The sequence below is a fragment of the Schistocerca nitens genome, chromosome 2, assembly GCF_023898315.1.
Source record: "Schistocerca nitens isolate TAMUIC-IGC-003100 chromosome 2, iqSchNite1.1, whole genome shotgun sequence".
NCBI lineage: Eukaryota > Metazoa > Arthropoda > Insecta > Orthoptera > Acrididae > Schistocerca > Schistocerca nitens.
Genome location: NC_064615.1, coordinates 487,787,265 through 487,808,955, shown reverse-complemented (window position 1 = coordinate 487,808,955; position 21,691 = coordinate 487,787,265).

Genomic DNA, 21,691 nt, shown 5'->3' with positions numbered 1-21,691 from the left:
GCCTGTTTTTTGAGACCGAAGGCGTGATGACTGTATGGGGAGAAATCAGGACTATAGGGCGGGTGCTTGAGAGTCTCCCACTTGAGTTGCCGTTAACTTCTACGTTTCGACGTCTGCGATATAGGGGCGTAAGTTATCATGAAGCAACTGCACCATTTGTCGTATTTCTCCCGGACAACGGCGGTTTTCGACATACTTGCTGCACCATGAACAGTTTCCATTGTCCGATGCCTGTCTACTGATGTTTGTCCTTCGCATCCAAAAAACGAATAACAGCACGTTGGAACTCTTTGATTGCATTTGATAATAACGTCGTCATAATTCACGTTTCACATTTACCATACTCACGTCGGAAGGACACGAATGCCACACTAACCCCTTGCCAACGTGTCATTGCTTATACAACTAAGGCTCCTATAAGTACGAGCTGGCGCAATTGCCATTTTTTTTCCCCAGAGCTCTGAAGTGTAAACGTTCTGCGGTGTTATAGGATTTGCGTCACGGCACTTTAGCACGAAATTAGGATGGTTTTGCTGCCATAAACTGTTCTAACCATTCTAGAAGTGGGTTTAGATGGTTCGTTTCCCAGAAGATTCGGAGATAAGAAAGAAACGGACTGTTAACTGTCGTCGCGAAAACTGGGAACCTGGACGGAGCGCACAGTTATGTATTGTAAGTAAATAATATTTATTACGACCTGAAGCAATATTTAATAGTAAAAATCGTATGTGGTATTCGAATGTAGGTTTTTGTTTAGCTGGTTTGAAAGTACTACCTCTTAACAGAGATTCTGCCTGTAGGGTGTTAGCAGCCCCAAAATATCATAACACTGCAAAACATTCCAGAACATAAAGTATTTAGAGTACAATATGTGTGTCTTATAGTATATTGACAGTCATTAATCAAATACAACCCAGATCGCTTAAAACTTTTATTCAGATGGCCGTTTACGGCAGAATTAGGCTTAAACTGCCGTCATCGGATCTGTATCACAATAGTAATCATAACACTTCACAAGTATTTGCTATTTTTAAAGATGAGAAAGCTCGCCAGTTCCACTATCGCCGCTTCACAATAGGAACACATAACGTAAAACATTAAGCTCCTGGGTTGATAGGGCCTAGGTCATCTCAAAAACTATACTCAGTTTAATTCTGCCGAAACCTGTCGTGTAAGTAAAAGTTTTAAGCGATTTTTGCTTGTATTTCAATAATGTAATTGATATCAGATCACCCCCAGAAGTCACAATGACGAACTTTGATACTGACAGTGCCTCTGCAGTAATGTGTAGGGTTAGTAGGCCTTTAGTACGTAGGGCTTTACCTTGAGATAGGCATTTGGTATTGCCCGAGATAGGTACATCACGTCATACAAGAAAAGCTAATATACAGAAACATATTCAATTATATATCAACATAACACTCCTTTCAGAAACGACTTCCTGACACCTAAATCTATACTCGATGTTAACAAATTTCTCTTCTTGAGAAACGCTTTCCTTGCCATTGCCAGTCTACATTTTATATCCTCTCTACTTCGACCATCATCGGTTATTTTACTCCCTAAATAGCAAAACTCCTTTACTACTTTAAGTGTCTCATTTCCTAATCTAATTCCCTCAGCATCACCCGACTTAATTTGACTACATTCCATTATCCTCGTTTTGCTTTTGTTGATGTTCATCTTATATCCTCCTTTCAAGACATTGTCCATTCCGTTCACTTCTCTTCCAAGTCCTTTGCTGTCTCTGACAGAATTACAATGTCATCGGCGAACCTCAGAGTTTTTACTTCTTCTCCATGAATTTTAATACCTACTCCGAACTTTTCTTTTGTTTCCTTTACTGCTTGCTCAATATACAGATTGAATAACATCGGGGAGAGGCTACAACCCTGTCTCACTCCTTTCCCAACCACTGCTTCCCTTTCATGCCCCTCGACTCTTATAACTGCCATCTGGTTTCTGTACAAATTGTAAATAGCCTTTCGCTCCCTGTATTTTACCCCTGCCACCTTCAGAATTTGAAAGAGAGTATTCCAGTCAACATTGTCAAAAGCTTTCTCTAAGTCTACAAATGCTAGAAACGTAGGTTTGCCTTTTCTTAATCTTTCTTCCAAGATAAGTCGTAAGGTCAGTATTGCCTCACGTGTTCCAACATTTCTACGGAATCCAAACTGATCTTCCCCGAGGTCGGCTTCTACCAGTTTTTCCATTCGTCTGTAAAGAATTCGCGTAAGTATTTTGCAGCTGTGACTTATTAAACTGATAGTTCGGTAATTTTCACATTTGTCAACACCTGCTTTCTTTGGGATTGGAATTATTATATTCTTCTTGAAGTCTGAGGGTATTTCACCTGTCTCATACATCGTGCTCACTAGATGGTAGAGTTTTGTCAGGACTGGCTCTCCCGAGGCCATCAGTAGTTCTAGTGGAATGTTGTCTACTCCCGGTGCCTTGTTTCGACTCAGGTCTTTCAGTGCTCTGTCAAACTCTTCACGCAGTATCTTATCTCCCATTTCGTCTTCATCTACATCCTCTTCCATTTCCATAATATTGTCCTCGAGTACATCTCCCTTGTATAAACCCTCTATATACTCCTTCCACCTTTCTGCCTTCCCTTCTTTGCTTAGAACTGGGTTTCCATCTGAGCTCTTGATATTCATACAAGTGGTTCTCTTCTCTCCAAAGGTCTCTTTAATTTTCCTGTAGGCAGTATCTATCTTACCCCTAGTGGGACAAGCCTCTACATCCTTACATTTGTCCTCTAGCCATCCCTGCTTAGCCATTTTGCACTTCCTGTCGATTTCATTTTTGAGACGTTTGTATTCCTTTTTGCCTGCTTCATTTACTGCATTTTTATATTTTCTCCTTTCATCAATTAAATTCAATATTTCTTCTGTTACCCAAGGATTTCTATTAGCCCTCGTCTTTTTACCTACTTGATCGTCTGCTGCCTTCACCACTTCATCCCTCAGAGCTACCCATTCTTCTTCTACTGTATTTCTTTCCCCCATTCCTGTCAATTGTCCCCTTATGCTCTCCCTGAAACTCTCTACAACCTCTGGTTCTTTCAGTTTATCCAGGTCCCATCTCCTTAAATTCCCACCTTTTTGCAGTTTCTTCAGTTTCAATCTGCAGTTCATAACCAATAGATTGTGGTCAGAATCCACATCTGCCCCAGGAAATGTCTTACAATTTAAAACCTGGTTCCTAAATCTCTGTCTTACCATTATATAATCTATCTGAAACCTGTCAGTATCTCCTGGCTTCTTCCATGTATACAGCCTCCTTTCATGATTCTTGAACCAAGTGTTAGCTATGATTAAGTTATGCTCTGTGCAAAATTCTACAAGGCGGCTTCCTCTTTCATTCCTTCCCCCCAATCCATATTCACCTACTATGTTTCCTTCTCTCCCTTTTCCTACTGACGAATTCCAGTCACCCATGACTATTAAATTTTCGTCTCCCTTCACTACCTGAATAATTTCTTTTATCTCGTCATACATTTCATCTATTTCTTCATCATCTGCAGAGCTAGTTGGCATATAAACTTGTACTACTGTAGTAGGCATGGGCTTTGTGTCTATCTTGGCCACAATAATGCGTTCACTATGCTGTTTGTAGTAGCTAACCCGCACTCCTATTTTTTTATTCATTATTAAACCTACTCCTGCATTACCCCTATTTGATTTTGTATTTATAACCCTGTAATCACCTGACCAAAAGTCTTGTTCCTCCTGCCACCGAACTTCACTAATTCCCACTATATCTAACTTTAACCTATCCATTTCCCTTTTCAAATTTTCTAACCTACCTGCCCGATTAAGTGATCTGACATTCCACGCTCCGATCCGTAGAACGCCAGTTTTCTTTCTCCTGATAACGACGTCCTCTTGAGTAGTCCCCGCCCGGAGATCCGAATGGGGGACTATTTTACCTCCGGAATATTTTACCCAAGAGGACGCCATCATCGTTTAATCATACAGTAGAGCTGCATGTCCTCGGGAAAAATTACGGCTGTAGTTTCCCCTTGCTTTCAGCCGTTCGCAGTACCAGCACAGCAAGGCCGTTTTGATTAATGTTACAAGGCCAGATCAGTCAACCATCCAGACTGTTGCCCCTGCAACTACTGAAAAGGCTGCTGCCCCTCTTCAGGAACCACATGTTTGTCTGGCCTCTCAACAGATACCCCTCCGTTGTGGTTGCACCTACGGTACGGCCATCTGTATCGCTGAGGCACGCAAGCCTCCCCACCAACTCTAAGAGTTTTTAATCATGATTAAAACAACAGTAAGACTTTATTTGTAGTTCTCAGTTAATTATAAGAATTAAAGAAAAATCCTACAAAAAAGAAATTACACACACACTTTGTAGACTCTCTGGTTGAGCCTCACAGACAAGATGGCTGGAAGAGATTAAAATTAACAGCAGTCCCAACTGTTTTTGATGTGCCTAATCCTCTGCAAAATCTGTCCAATAAGTGTAATAAAGGAACTGACTTACCAAAACCAGGTACACTTTTGCACACAACTTCAACAGCATAAAAATCTGAAGTAAGTGAAGTTGTATGGTGCATGTTTTCTTTTTATCATTTTTCAGGGTGCAGTAAAAACTCGATTAACCGTCACTCTTTAAACCGTCAGTTTCTGTTAACCATCACTGCTGTAGCAGCATAATAATACTGTAATAACAGAATGATCTAAAGTGTAGTGACGTGTTCGCTTTGTTTATTTACTTTATTTTAGTGGGAAGTGAATGTACCCGCCCGCCGTAGAATGGTACATAAAATATGACCTTCAGTTGACGTGCTGACACATCTCCCCCTTTTCTTGTCTTTGTCTCACTTGTGAGTCAACAATCACCACTGGATCGGTTTCCAGTTGTGGCGAGAAGACTGTAATTGTCGCAGTGTATCTAGGGGGCTGTGCCGTGTTACGTGTTTTCCACTTGAATAAGCTTTATTGACTAATATTTTGCTGTTGTTGTTGTTGTTGTTGTGGTCTTCAGTCCTGAGACTGGTTTGATGCAGCTCTCCATGCTACTCTATCCTGTGCAAGCTTCTTCATCTCCCAGTACCTACTGCAACCTACATCCTTCTGAATCTGCTTAGTGTATGCATCTCTTGGTCTCCCCCTACGATTTTTACCCTCCACGCTGCCCTCCAATACTAAATTGGTGATCCCTTGATGCCTCAAAACATGTCCTACCAACCGATCCCTTCTTCTGGTCAAGTTGTGCCACAAACTCCTCTTCTCCCCAATCCTATTCAGTACCTCCTCATTAGTTATGTGATCTACCCATCTAATCTTCAGCATTCTTCTGTAGCACCACATTTCGAAAGCTTCTATTCTCTTCTTGTCCAAACTATTTATCGTCCATGTTTCACTTCCATACATGGCTACACTCCATACAAATACTTTCAGAAAAGACTTCCTGACACTTAAATCTATACTCGATGTTAACAAATTTCTCTTCTTCAGAAACGCTTTCCATGCCATTGCCAGTCTACATTTTATATCCTCTCTACTTCGACCATCATCAGTTATTTTGCTCCCCAAATAGCAAAACTCCTTTACTACTTTAAATGTCTCATTTCCTAATCTAATACCCTCAACATCACCCGACTTAATTCGACTACATTCCATTATCCTCGTTTTGCTTTTGTTGATGTTCATCTTATACCCTCCCTTCAAGACACCATCCATTCCGTTCAACTGCTCTTCCAAGTCCTTTGCTGTCTCTGACAGAATTACAATGTCATCGGCGAACCTCAAAGTTTTTATTTCTTCTCCATGGATTTTAATACCTACTCCGAATTTTTCTTTTGTTTCCTTTACTGCTTGCTCAATATACAGATTGAATAACATCGGGGAGAGGCTACAACCCTGTCTTACTCCCTTCCCAACCACTGCTTGCCTTTCATGTCCCTCGACTCTTATAACTGCCATCTGGTTTCTGTACAAATTGTAAATAGCCTTACGCTCCCTGTATTTTACCCCTGCCACCTTTAGAATTTGAAAGAGAGTATTCCAGTCAACATTGTCAAAAGCTTTCTCTTAGTCTACAAATGCTAGAAACGTAGGTTTGCCGGCCGAAGTGGCCGCGCGGTTCTGGCGCTGCAGTCTGGAACCGCGAGACCGCTACGGTCGCAGGTTCGAATCCTGCCTCGGGCATGGATGTGTGTGATGTCCTTAGGTTAGTTAGGTTTAACTAGTTCTAAGTTCTAGGGGACTAATGACCTCAGCAGTTGAGTCCCATAGTGCTCAGAGCCATTTGAACCAAACGTAGGTTTGCCTTTCCGTAATCTTTCTTCTAAGATAAGTCGTAAGGTCAGTATTGCCTCACGTGCTCCAACATTTCTACGGAATCCAAACTGATCTTCCCCGAGGTCGGCTTCTACTAGTTTTTCCATTCGTCTGTAAAGAATTCGTGTTAGTATTTTGCAGCTGTGGCTTATTAAACTGATTGTTCGGTAATTCTCACATCTGTCAACACCTGCTTTCTTTGGGATTGGAATTATTATATTCTTCTTGAAGTCTGAGGGTATTTCACCTGTTTCATACATCTTGCTCACCAGATGGTAGAGTTTTGTCAGGACTGGCTCTCCCAAGGCCGTCAGTAGTTCCAATGGAATGTTGTCTACTCCGGGGGCCTTGTTTCGACTCAGGTCTTTCAGTGCTCTGTCAAACTCTTCACGCAGTATCGTATCTCCCATTTCATCTTCATCTACATCCTCTTCCATTTCCATAATATTGTCCTCAAGTACATCGCCCTTGTATAGACCCTCTATATACTCCTTCCACCTTTCTGCTTTTCCTTCTTTGCTTAGAACTGGGTTTCCATCTGAGCTCATGATGTTCATACAAGTGGTTCCCTTATCTCCAAAGGTCTCTTTAATTTTCCTGTAGGCAGTATCTATCTTACCCCTAGTGAGATAAGCCTGTACATCCTTACATTTGTCCTCTAGCCATCCCTGCTTAGCCATTCTGCACTTCCTGTCGATCTCATTTTTGAGACGTTTGTATTCCTTTTTGCCTGCTTCATTTACTGCATTTTTATATTTTCTCCTTTCATCAATTAAATTCAATATTTCTTCTGTTACCCAAGGATTTCTACTAGCCCTCGTCTTTTTACCTACTTGATCCTCTGCTGCCTTCACTACTTCATCCCTCAAAGCTACCCATTCTTCTTCTACTGTATTTCTTTCCCCCATTCCTGTCAATTGTTCCCTTATGCTCTCCCTGAAACTCCGTACAACCTCTGGTTCTTTCAGTTTATCCAGGTCCCATCTCCTTAAATTCCCACCTTTTTGCAGTTTCTTCAGTTTTAATCTACAGGTCAAACCAATAGATTGTGGTCAGAGTCCACATCTGCCCCTGGAAATGTCTTACAATTTAAAACCTGGTTCCTAAATCTCTGTCTTACCATTATATAATCTATCTGATACCTTTTAGTATCTCCAGGGTTCTTTCATGTATACAACCTTCTATCATGATTCTTAAACCAAGTGTTGGCTATGATTAAGTTGTGCTCTGTGCAAAATTCTACCAGGCGGCTTCCTCTTTCATTTCTTACCCCCAATCCATATTCACCTACTACGTTTCCTTCTCTCCCTTTTCCTACACTCGAATTCCAGTCACCCATGACTATTAAATTTTCGTCTCCCTTCACTATCTGAATAATTTCTTTTATTTCATCATACATTTCTTCAATTTCTTCGTCATCTGCAGAGCTAGTTGGCATATAAACTTGTACTACTGTAGTAGGTGTGGGCTTCGTATATATCTTGGCCACAATAATGCGTTCACTAAGCTGTTTGTAGTAGCTTACCCGTGTTCCTATTTTCCTATTCATTATTAAACCTACTCCTGCATTACCCCTATTTGACTTTGTGTTTATAACCCTGTAGTCACCTGACCAGAAGTCTTGTTCCTCCTGCCACCGAACTTCACTAATTCCCACTATATCTAACTTTAACCTATCCATTTCCCTTTTCAAATTTTCTAACCTACCTGCCCGATTAAGGGATCTGACATTCCACGCTCCGATCCGTAGAACGCCAGTTTTCTTTCTCCTGATAACGACATCCTCTTGAGTAGTCCCCGCCCGGAGATCCGAATGGGGGACTATTTTACCTCCGGAATATTTTACCCAAGAGGACGCCATCATAATTTAATCATACAGTAAAGCTGCATGCCCTCGGGAAAAATTACGGCCGTAGTTTCCCCTTGCTTTCAGCCGTTCGCAGTACCAGCACAGCAAGGCCGTTTTGGTTATTGTTACAAGGCCAGATCAGTCAATCATCCAGACTGTTGCCCTTGCAACTACTGAAAAGGCTGCTGCCCCTCTTCAGGAACCACACGTTTGTCTGGCCTCTCAACAGATACCCCTCCGTTGTGGTTGTACCTACGGTACGGCTATCTGTATCGCTGAGGCACGCAAGCCTCCCCACCACCGGCAAGGTCCATGGTTCATGGGGGGGGGGGGGGCATATTTTACACTACCGTATTTAGTGCAGGTGTGTGTGATAGAGTGACTTGATAAAATGTCTGAAAAACGTAAACGTGTTGTTTTAGGACTTAATCAAAAACTAGAAATTATAAAACGCTTAAGAATTTGAATGCTGTCCCTGCACAATACTACGCCCAGAACAGTGCTTGGATGGATCAATCAATTTTTTCGAGACTGGTTTCACAAACAATTTGTACCTCAAGTTAAAGCACATTTGGCTGAAAAAAAGTTGCCATAGAAAGCGCTATTGCTATTAGACAATGCCCCAACGCACTCTACTTGTGAAATGAAAAGTGATGACGGCAACATAACATGTCTCTTCCTTCCAGCAAACACAACTTCACTTATACAGCCCATGGATCAGGGAATCATCGAAAACGTGAAACATCGTAATATTTATCGAAAGATTGCTCTCATCTGATGAATCAACATCTGTAAAACAGTTTTGGAGGTCTTACAGTGTTAAAGATGCCATTTTCAATGTTGCCAGCGCATGGAGTAATTTGTCAGTGTCTAATCTCAAGAACTGCTGGAATAAACCTTGGCATCAAACTAGAGGTGAAGAATCGGAGGAACCTGAGTGTGTGATCAATTTGTGCAATAATTTACAAATCAGCACAAATTTGACGTCAGAAGAAGTATCAGAGTGGTTGGAGTGTGACAATGTGGGTGCGGGTTTTCAAATTTTGAGTGATGACGAAATTGTTGCCAGCGTAAGTGCCATTCAGAGGCCTAAAAAATGCTGTCCAAGTGTATAGAATGGTTTGAAAGTCAAGAAGAGGCTAATCCAACGCAGGCACTACTGCTCCGAAAAATACGAAATATTGCCATGGTGAAAGCCGAACATCAAAAAGGCAGAAGAAATTGACTGACTATTTCCAAGCTAGATAAACTATTTCACCTGTAAGTTTATAGTACAGTACAGTACTGTACATTACGTATTTTGCAACTTTTGTAGCTACTGTACGGATGTTTTTATCATGTAATAAATAGTTTTATTTGCTATTACAATCGTGTTTAATTTGTTTCCGCTCCGAAATATTGTTATATTACTATGAGAGTGATATGTGTATATACATAAATAATTGATTGATGTTATGTTTTGGAGGAATACTGTGTTCCTGTTATTCGCTCAACCATCACGACCACGGTCCTGAAGATGACGGTTAATCGAGTTTCCACTGTATTTAATTTTTTTGTAGTAGTAGTAGTGGGAGGAAATAATTTAAGGTATTTTTCCATATCCAACTCCATTCAAATATGACCCTAATCCCATCATTCAATCAAACTTCATTCTTACAGATACTCGTAATTTTTCTTATTTTGGTAAATGTATTTTGTTGTTGTTGTTGTGGTTTTTAGTTCAGAGCTGGTTTGATGCTGTTCTTCACGCTACTCTATCCTGTGCAAGCCTCTTCAGCCCTGAATAACTACTGGAACCTACAGTCTTTTGAACCTGCTTACTGTATTCATCTCTTGGTCTCCCTCTACATTTTTCACCCCCCTTCCCCACACACACACACTTACGTCAAATACTAAATTGGTGATCCCTTGATGTTTCAGAGTGTGTACTATCAACCAATCGCTCATTTTGGTCAAGATAAATGTCTAAGTAGTTAAACATTTTGAAACACAAACTCTGACTATTATACCTATTGCACACGCTTATTATCATTTTTATTATTATACCTTAAGTTAAACAGCACAAATAACACCTGTTCATTATATTCACACAGGTTGCTTTCATTCAGAATTTAAATTTTGATTACTGACTGTTTCATGTCTTCGGTTTTAACTGTTGTTGCGCATTTATTCATCATATTTATCCCTAGCCATACGTTTATCGAGGGATAGAAAGTGATCTAATATGATGAATAAATACGCAACAACACCTAAAACCGAAGACATGAAACAGTCAATAATCAAAATTTAAATTCTGAATGAAGGCAACCTGTGTGAATATAATGAACAGGAGTTATTTGTGCTCTTTAACATTAGGTATAATAATGATAATAAGCAGGTGCAATAGATATAATAGTCAGACTTCGTGGGCTAAAGTGTGATATTGGACACCTCTAAAATCTTAGTTGCGGTAACTGACTGACCTGTAGTGCAGAATGAGGTTTAGCTTGCATTTAGAGGCAACAGTTTGGAAGTGATATGGCGAAGCCAGCAAATGTGAAAGCCAAATAAAGGCAGTGGTAGCAGAAATGGCTGGTTTAGAAGCATAATATTTACATCTGCACCATTCTGAAAAATGCAAGAGCAGTCCAATACGTAACATAATATTTACTGATTTTGTGTCGCAAAATGTTTAACAAAATATTCCTAGTACCAAAATTACATAGGTACAGAGGAAGATCAACACAATTTATTTAAATGTGTATGGTTGGGGTAAGAGGATAAATTCAGTTTCTTTTGTGTGTGTTCCAAAAAGGCTAATTTTTTTCATTTTTAGCACCAATCCCTTCAAAATTCATGATGGTACTACCCACTTCCACAAGATAACTTAATACATTTTCTACTTACTGTTCTTCTTACAAATAAAATAAATATAATGCATTAATATATTCATCAATATTCTGTTTTTTTGGGTGTGTTTGTGGCGATGTGGATTGTTGTGTAATTGGTGAATGTATAAAATAACATTTATGCAAGAAAGACTTTCTAGAAGCATTTTTCTCACAAAGGCTTTCTAAAATGCCTTCATGATAATCTACTTTTAAAAAACAAAACAAAGTAATGTTTTTTCTTTATAAGTCACTGCTTTTTTTCGACATGTTAGCATACCCTTGACAATGAGTCCCATTTCTCCTAACCAATATGTAGAATACCGAACATAGGAATGGGAGTTTTCTGCTCACCACAACTAGAAGTTGTTGAGCTATGACAGGCACTATTCACATGCTAGCTTTTTGCGGAGGAGGAGGAGGAGATTAGTGTTTAATGTCCCATCGACAATGAGGTCATTAGAGAAAGAGCATAAGCTCGGATTAGTGAAGGATGGGGAAGGAAACCAGTTGTACCCTTTTAAAGAAGCCATTCTGGTATTTGCCCGAAACGATTTAGAGAAATCACAGAAAACTTAAATCCGGATGTCCAGAGATGGGTTTGAAACGCCATCCTCCCAAATGCGAGTCCAGTGTGCTAACCACTGTGCCACCTCGCTCGGTAGCTTTCGGCGATAGACCTTTGTCCAGCATAGAAAACACACACACACACACACACACGCACGCACACGCACACACATATTCACCCACCTCACACACACGACTGCTATCTCCAGCTGTGGAGGCCAGACTTGAGTTAGCAGTCGTGTGTGTGAGCTGGGTGAATGTGTGTACTTGTGTTTCCTACGGCAGACAAACACCTTATGGTCAAAAGCTAGTATCTGGATAATCTTTTGTATGTTCCTGTCGCAGCTCAGCAACTCCTGTTTGTGGTGAGTAGCAAACTATGATTCCTATATTGTAGTCATTCCATCCTGCATTTTCCATTGTTCAATATGTAGTGTATGTTCATATACATTAAATTTTTTTCAGGAATTTCCAAGCTACAGTCATACCCAGAATATTCCAGATGTTTTTAGTGTGAAGCAATCTATTAACATGACTGCAATATTTCCTTCAAATTAAGAAACATCTCTAAGTTCTTGTCTCATCTTCACAACTGAAATAAATTGATATATACATTCCATTTTACTAAAATAGGCCCCTTAGTGCCCACATATAGGAAATTTGAAAAGAAAAAATGGAAAATTGTGATGTAACAATTTTTAACAGTTAAAATGTTAAAAAAACTTATAATGCAATATTAATCCACATGCGTAATTATAGCCAAAATCTATTGGATGTGAATGAATTACGTTGTAGACAAAATATATTTTTATGTAAGTGTCACATTATTAGTAACATTCTTGTTTATTTAAACATAATTTGTTAACTATTTCAGTACAACATGTTAAACAGTATAAGTGATGTTTCCTTTGATATTGTAATGCAATTTTTTTTACATATGCATTTTCTTTTGTATTTCTACCCTGCAGAAACAGAATCAGTGGCTGCATTAAGGCGAAGAGTAGAAGAATTCGAGGCAGAAAATCAAAAGTTAAATAAAGAAGTGGAAGAAGACAAGGAAAGTTTCTCATTTCTCTCAGAGAAACAAATTTGCAATGCAAGAAAAAATCCGAATCCTATTACACAGTGGTCTGAGGCAGGTATTATAAAACGACTAAAATTAGGTTTTCTGTTGAGGAAGACAGGATATGGTTATTTGAGAGGTACTAAACATACATCACCATCGTACAGCAGTCTGAACTGGCGAATGCAGGGGTTATAAAAGTAGATTTTGATGTTATTAATTCACTGATGACTCTTCTTCAAACCAAAGTTGAAACAATGGATGAAAATGATAGAATGTGCTGTGTGAGCGTTGATGAGATGGAAATTAGTGGTACAAAGGATTTTGATAACATAGGCAAGAAGTTTGTAGCAAATGTTAAATTAGGTCCTAAAGAAGGTTTAGAAATGCCATGTAAGCAGATTGTGGCCCATGAAATAAATGGTCCATCTACTAATGGGTCAGAAATGAAGACACTTGTATTGTCCACTGTCCAGGCTGCTACAGCTATAGGGTAAAAAGCTAAAGCTCAGATATGGGTAGTAGCAATAAGACTTTGTGGAATCTTTCAGGTGTGAACGTTAATAGAAGTGACAGAAATACATCTTTCACAGCACACGGTTAGGAAACAGTAGATATTCTTGCTGATCCACCACATTTATTAAAGAACATTCGTTCTGCTTTCTTATCTCATGTTTTTACTTTACAAGAAGATATTTGGATTAAGGTCACTGCATTACTTACATAAGGAGTATCTGTTTCCTTCACATTTTGCTAAAATGAATGTTGAAACTGCACTTCTGTTGTTTTCTGTAAAAACTGCTGCAGCTTTGGAAAAAGCAGTATGTCTCTGACGAATACACAAGGATGAACTAACCGCTGCATGGTGGATATGAGTAATCCATTACAATAAAAGATCCATTATTCAAAGGAATAAAGAGAGGAAGTTTGAGTTCCTTGAAAGTGTTGTGAAGATCTTCCAGAACATAGAATCCGACAAAGGTTGGAAGCCTGTGTAAACAGGTGTCATGTTATCAACAATCAGTGTTACGAATCTTGCAAGTATGAAATATGAATTCCATATGCCTAGACGATTTTCCCAGGATGCCTTAGAAAATGTGTTTTCACAGATAAAGAAAAAGGCTGGAATGAAACCATCTGCTTTACAAGTGAGGAGAGTAATAAAGATGATTTGTGTGTCACAATTTGTTTCTGCTGTGCAAAACACAAATTATGGTTCAGACAGTGATATTTATTTACTGGATTATTTTAGTCTCAATAAGTGTACTAAATCTGGTGAAGGCAGACAAAATGATCTCATAATGTCTGGCAATGAAGAAGAGAATGATACAGAAGATATAGAAGCTGAAACAGTTACATGTGACTTGTCACTTCCAGCTGAAAATGATATGTATTATATTGGTGGAGCTACTGAGAATGCTATTTTGAAGTGTAAAATATGTGAATTTTGCATGGATGCTACTAACTGTGTCAAAGATCTAGAAATGCCTAAAATAAAAGAAAATATCACATATCTCCCAAAATACTCAGATTTAGGAGGACTTAAGGACCCATCAACTGGTATTTACAGGTTGTGTAAAGAAACTGAAATTATTTTGCAAGACTCTAAGGAATCCCTTTTAGCACGAGAATTATGTGTAAATGAACACTTTGTTGAAAAAGTTAACATTATTTGAGTGTAAGGTGTGGAGGCATTTCAAAACATCTGTTTGAAGTAAAGGAACGAAATGAGTCTTTTGGATCTGCCTCAGTATATAAGAAGCAGAAAATGGCATGAGTTGTATATTTCATAATTACTGTTCATATGCAGATGCATTTAAAATTAAGAGTTTTATTGTGAGTTAAATATACTGTGTATCATGTTTAATTTTGAGAAGGAAAGTTATTATGAAATCTGCAATATTGTACACTTTTTTCATGAAAATAACTTTTTAACAACACATGACAGCTTTATAATTTATCTTATGCCACCATAGTTCAAGATTTGTACCTGTAACTATTATCAAATAAAATTTAAAGAATTGTTAAGAACAATAACTGTCTTTTGAATACATTTTTATTCATGTTTGTAATTAACGTATGTAGTATTTTTAAGTTATTATAAATGTAATGCACACTGCTGTAAGCAACAATTTTGTGATAAATGAACGAAACCAGTAGCTATTAGCCCAATAAATAAACAGCTTTCGGTTCAACAACATGAAGCTTCATGGAAAAGAAGGATTGTTATAGCTCCAACATGACCTTAGCAGTTGACAGGGGCCTAAAGCAAGAAAAAAGAAAATAAGGTGGAATGTCAGCATGATGACAGCAACTGCATTAATAGCATGAAAGGCTAAAGTTTACAAAGGGCTGTCAGTGCTCTAAGATGACAGAACAGCTTTTTCGCGAATCAATGATTCAGATGATTTGTGTATTTTAATAAAATCATGGGACTGGAGAGGTGGATGGGAGAAGATAAGTGATCTTTCTTAGAAAAAGATCAGTACCCACATTTTCAACATTGAGGAAAATTAAGCTTAATGAGAAGCTCAGACAGGCAGGTGCTAGAGATGTCAAAAATCACGAGATTCTCATAAAAGTAACGTGAAAAATAGTGTCAGTGTATTATACCACAATATCAGGGGATTAAAAAACAAGGTAGGTGAGCTTCTTGCTTGTATAGAAGATTTAGATACTGAGGGAGGAATAGATGTATATTTCTGTCTGGACATCATATAGTGACAGATATGCAAGAAGCAGATGTAAGTGGATATATTCTTTCTAAACTTGTAAGTTCAAATGGCTCTGAGCACTATGGGACTTAACATCTGTGGTCATCAGTCCCCTAGAACTTAGAACTAGTTAAACCAAACTAACCTAAGGACATCACACACATCCATGCCTGAGGCAGGATTCGAACCTGCGAACGTAGCGGTCACGCGGTTCCAAACTGAAGCGCCTAGAACCGGACGTCCACACCGGCTGGCAAACTTGTAAGTAGAGACACTATGGAGGGAGAAGGAGTTGCCATATACGCTACAATTTGTCATAGTGTGATAAAATGTAGAAACTGAAAAATTTTGTGTACACCAACATATAGCAGCATGTGCCTGTGAGCTTAAACTAAATAATGGTATATAGATTCTTTGTTGTGCTATCTGTCAGATAGAGGGAGGCAAATAAGCAAATTGTTTGTAGGGATTTCAATGCAGATTTTCTGAAAGAGTCTGATAGAAAGATTGACCATGAAGTATTACTTGGTTCTTTCAATTTGACATCAATTTGACATTTTCTTACTACGTAGTACAGGAAAGCATCACACTGATAGATAATGTTTTCATAGGCCAAGATAAATTTAATCAAATAAAAATTTTTCCATTCAAGAATGGTCTTTTCTGATTATGATGCACAGATAGTTACAGTAGATTACATAGCTCCATACAGTAATGCAAAACAGTCCTCCGAAACAGTGCATTCAATTAATGATTTAATAGCCGCAAATTTTGGGGAAAGCTTGCAACAGACTGCAATGAGGTGTACAGGGAACCTAATGCTAATTTGAAATTTAACCTGATTCATGATACCTTTGTGCATATATTTGATAACAGTTTCCCTAAGAAAACAGTGAAACATAATTATAAGAAACCATATAAAAAGCCTTGGCTTACTAAATGAATAATAATATCTTGTAAACAGAAAAGGAAAACTTATATTTTAGCTACAAGGAGTAATGATCCAGAAACAATGCAACATTGTAAAAACTACTACACTGTATTAAGAAAATTTATTAATAATCCAGAAGTATGTGCATTATTCTGAGATTAGCGATTCTTGTAATAAAATTAAAACCATCTGGTATATTGTTAAAACTGAAACAGGACTACCGAGAGCCCAGGAAGACGGTATTTCTGTCAAACTCAATGAAAGGTTTGTTAACAAAAAGTCAGAGGCAGAAAATATGTTAATAATCATTTTTAACCGTTGTAGAGAAAATAGGATCCAACTGTTCATTAGAAAATGCAAGGCTGTATTTGGAGGAGGCTGTACCTACGCAATTTGATAAAACTGAATTTCTACCCATCACGCCTACTGATATTAGGAAAATAATAAACCCAATCAAAAGTAAAAGCTCACATGGAATTGATGGCATTTCCAACAGAGTATTAAAAGCTTGTTCCCAAGTGATAAGTAGGATTCTCAAACACATACACACACCAAAAAAAAATTTGCACCACGTCGGTTCCGAGAGTTACGGAACATGTACAGAAAATTGGAATAGAGATCAACATAAATACCATTTGCACCCTTTTTATTGCTCATGAAAACCACGCATTGGGTGTTGTACCACCATATAACGAGACCTTCAGAGGTAGTGGTACATATTTCTGTACACAACGGTACCTCTAATACCTAGTAGCACTTCCTATTGCATTGATGCATGCCTGTATTATTCGTGGCATACGATTTACTATTTCATCAAGGCACTGTTGGTCCAGATTGTCCCACTCCTAAACGGTGATTCGGCGTGGATCCCTCAGAGTAGTTGGTAGGTCACGTCGTCCATAAACAGCCCTTTTCAATCCATCCCAGGCATGTTCGATAGGGTTCATGTCTGGAGAACATGCTGGCCACTCAAGTCGAGCGATGTCGTTATCCTGAACGAAGTCATTCACAAGAAGTGCACAATGGGGGCACGAATTGTCATCTATCAAGACGAATGCCTTGCCAATATGCTGCCGCTATGGTTGCACTATCGGTCGGAGGATGACATTCACGTATCGTACAGCCATTACGGCGCCGTTCATAAGCACCAGCGGCATACATCGGCCCCACATAACGCCACCCGAAAACAGCAGGGAGTCTTCACCTTGCTGCATTCACTGGTCAGTGTGCCTAAGGCGTTCAGCTTGACCGGTTTGCCTCCAAACACATCTCCGACGGTTGTCTGGTTGAAGGCATATGCAACACTCATCGTTGAAGAGAACGTGATGCCAATCCTGAGCGGTCCATTCGGCATGTTGTTGGGCCCATCAGTACCGCACCGCATAGTGTAGTGGTTGCAAAGATGGACCTCACATTGCCCATCGTGCAGCCCATCGCGCACGGTTTGAGTCATAACACGACGTCCTGTGACTGCACTAAAAGCATTATTCAACATGGTGGCGTTGCTGTCAGGGTTCCTCTGAGCCATAATTCGTAGGTAGCGATCATCCCCAGCAGTAGCAGCCCTTGGGCGGTCTGAACGAGGCATGTCATCGACAGTTCCTGTGTCTCTGTATCTCCTTCATGTCTGAACAACTTCGCTTTGGTTCACTCCGAGACGCCTGTTCACTTCCCCTTTTTGAGACCTTCCAGGCACAAAGTAACAATGCGGACTCGATCGAACCGCAGTGTTGACCGTCTAGGCATGGTTGAACCACAGACACACGAGCCGTGTTCCACCTTCCTGGTGGAACGACTGGAACTGATGGACTATCGGGCCACCTCCGTCTAGTAGACGCTGGGCATGCATGGTTGCTTACATCTTTGGGCGGGTTTAGTGAAATCTCAGAACAGTCAAGGAAACTGTGTCTGTGATACAATACCTACAGTCAACGTGTTGGACAATCTCTGCCCCTTACGGTAACAGTTATTCAGCTTGGCACTGTGTGATAGAGTTGTTGATGTCCTGCAGAGAGATATCATGCAAAATTCTGTCCAATTGGCGAGTTAGACTGTCAAAGACCCGAGCTGGTTGGAGAGCCCTGCCCATAATGCTCGAAACATTTTCAACTGGGGCAGATCCGGCGACCTTGGTGGTCAAGGAAGGGTTTGGCAACCACCAAGGCAAAAGAAACTCTCGCTGTGTGCGGTCGGGCATTATCTCGCTGAAACGTAAGCCAAAGATGGCTTTCCATCAAGGATAAGAACAAAGAGCGTAGAATATCGTCGACGTACCGCTGTGCTATCACAGTACCGCGGGTGACAACCAAATTGGTCCTGCTATGAAAAGAAATGGCACCCCAGATCATCACTACATGGTGGGCGATAGTAAGGTTGGTATCCCATCACTGTCCAGGGCGTCTCCAGATACGTCTTCGGCCTGTAGAAGTAGCCATATATACAGGGAGGGGCAAATAATAGTGGGAAGGACGAGTGGATACAACAGGACGTGAATTTGTGGCAGCATTAACAGGAAAATACATACAGTTACTTCCAACAGAATGGAGCAACTGCCCATAGAGCTGGCCATACCTTGGTGCATATTAAAATAGTCTTCACGCCTGACAGAGTTGTTAGCAGAGGTGAGTGTGGTCGCGGCCCTAGCTGGCCACCCAGCTCACCTGATCTGTCAGTGTGGGATTACTTTGTCTGAGAAGCCTTTAAGTCTAAGGTGCATCACAACAACCTTCGTAGTCTTCAAGAACTGCAGGAGGTCATTTCGGATGAGACTGAAGCAATTCCAGTTTCCAGCTTCGATCTGGCTTCGGCAACTTGCTGAGCAGGGCCCAAAAGTGCCAAGAGGAGAATTGCGGTCACTTTAAACACCTGCTATGGTCAGGTTAGTACTGTATTTACTTTCCTCTGCGGTGTTTCTATGTATCCTGGAACTGTGTTCTCTAGGACACTTTTATTTGGCTCGCCCTGTATAACGTTTTTCGTAGCTTTTTGCTTAAATAGCATCCAGTCGGTCACTGTCGGATAGCAACCAAACAGTGGATATGTACAGTGGTTCGACATTGTTCAATAAATGAATAATTTTACGCTAGAGACCATTAAAATTGCTGCTCCAAGAAGAAATGCAGATGATAAACGGGTATTCATTGGACAAATATATATACTAGAACTGACGTGTGATTACATTTTCACGCAATTTGGCTGCATAGATCCTGAGAAATCAGTACCCAGAACAACCACCTCTGGCCGTAATAACGGCCTTGATACGCCTGGGCATTGAGTCAAACAGAGCTCGGATGGCGTGTACAGGTACAACTGCCCATGCAGCTTCAACACGATACCACAGTTCATCAAGAGTAGCGACTGGCACATTGTGACGAGCCAGTTGCTCGGCCACCATTGACCAGACGTTTTCAATTGGTGAGAGATCTGGAGAATGTGTTAGCCAGAACAGCAGTCGAACATTTTCTGTATCCAGAAAGGCCCTTACAGGACCTGCAACATGCGGTCGTGTATTATCCTGCTGAAATGTAGGGTTTCGCAGGGATCGAATGAAGGGTAGAGCCAAGGGACTTAACACATCTGAGATGCAACGTCCACTGTTCAAAGTGCCGTCAATGCGAACAAGAGGTGACCGAGACATGTAACCAATGACACCCCACACCATCACGCCGGGTGATACGCCAGTATGGCGATGACGAATACACGCTTCCAATGTGCGTTCACCGGGATGTCGCCAAACACTGATGCGACCATCATGATGCTGTAAACAGAACCTGGATTCATCCGAAACAATTACGTTTTACCATTCGTGCACCCAGGTTCGTCGTCGAGTACACCATCGCAGGCGTTCCTGTCTGTGATGCAGCGTCAGGATAACCGCAGCCATGGTCTCCGAGCTGGTAGTCCATGCTGCTGCAAGCGTCGTCCAGCTGTTCGTGCAGATGGTTGTTGTCTTGCAAACGTCCCATCTGTTGACTCAGGGATCGAGACGTGACTACACGATCCGTTACAGCCATGCGGATAAGATGCCTCTCATCTCGACTGCTAGTGATACGAGGCCATTGGGATCCAGCACAGTGATCCGTACACCCTCCTGAACCCAACAATTCCATTTTCTGCTAACAGTAATTGGATCTCGACCAACGCGAGCAGCAATGTGGCGATACGATAAACCGCAATCGCGATAGGCTACAATCCGACCGTTATCAAAGTGGGAAACGTGATGGTACGCATTTCTCCTCGTTACACGAGTCATCACAACAGCGTTTCACCAGGCAACGCCGGTCAACTGCTGTTTGTGTATGAGAAATCGGTTGGAAACTTTCCTCATGTCAGCACGTTATAGGTGTCGCCACCGGCGCCAGCCTTGTGTGAATGGTCTGAAAAGCTAATCATTTGCATGTCACAGCATCTTCTTCCTGTCGGTTAAATTTCGCGTCTGTAGCACGTCATCTTCGTGGTGTAGCAATTGTAATGGGCAGTAGTGTATTGAAGTGGAGAATGACCTCTATCAAAAATGGAATATTATAGGGAACCTCGACGCAGTACACAGAAGCCGAAAGGTACGAATCCGCTTCGGGTTGCATCCCCCATCCCCTCTCCTTTTCATTTTGCTATAGTACTAATCTACATCACAAAACAAGCTTTGTACCGCAGCAAGCGCTCAGCACAGCCAGCGCTCGACAGTAGTTGTCGAAGCAGACGGCGTGACCGAAGTGATCGAGGCAGTGTGTGTAGTACTTACGGAAAGCGTGGCCGGCGCGTAGGCAGCAGAGCACGACCACACAGCAGGCCGCGACCACCGGCATGGCTGGACGTCGCGTTGCGTCGGCCTGCCCGCTGCGCCGCCACTGACTGTGCGCTTGGCACGGCGGCGGCGGCGGCGGCGGCGGCGTTGCGTGGCCGGACATTCTGCAGGCAGCCACTGACCGCACGCGGCACAGCAGCTGTCCCGCGCTGCCGTCGCGGCTCACCGCCTCTGTCCGCCACGTCCCCTGTGCGAACACTCCTACACCTGTCCTCCTTCAGTATGCTATTACTTGACCGACTGTGTCACCGTCTAAACCTAATAATGGACGCCAAGACGAATGAAGGCCTTAACTTTCACTCCCCCCGCTGTGATGTGGGTGCACCAAGATTTCTTCCCCATAGGTCTCTTTTTACAGTCCGCTATAAATTAACCTCTTCAGATTTTTGCGTCGTCAATTATTTTAGAGATTTTTCGCTGAAAACAATTGAAAAGACGTAAGGAAATTTCGTGTGTAACGTCCCGAAAACGGAACACGAAGCCGAATATGGGTAGGAAAGGGTTGGAAATCGAGCGAGCCCCTTCGAGGAAACCATCCCGGCAGTCTAGGGAAATCATGCAAAATCTTGATCTCATGACATGAATCTCAAC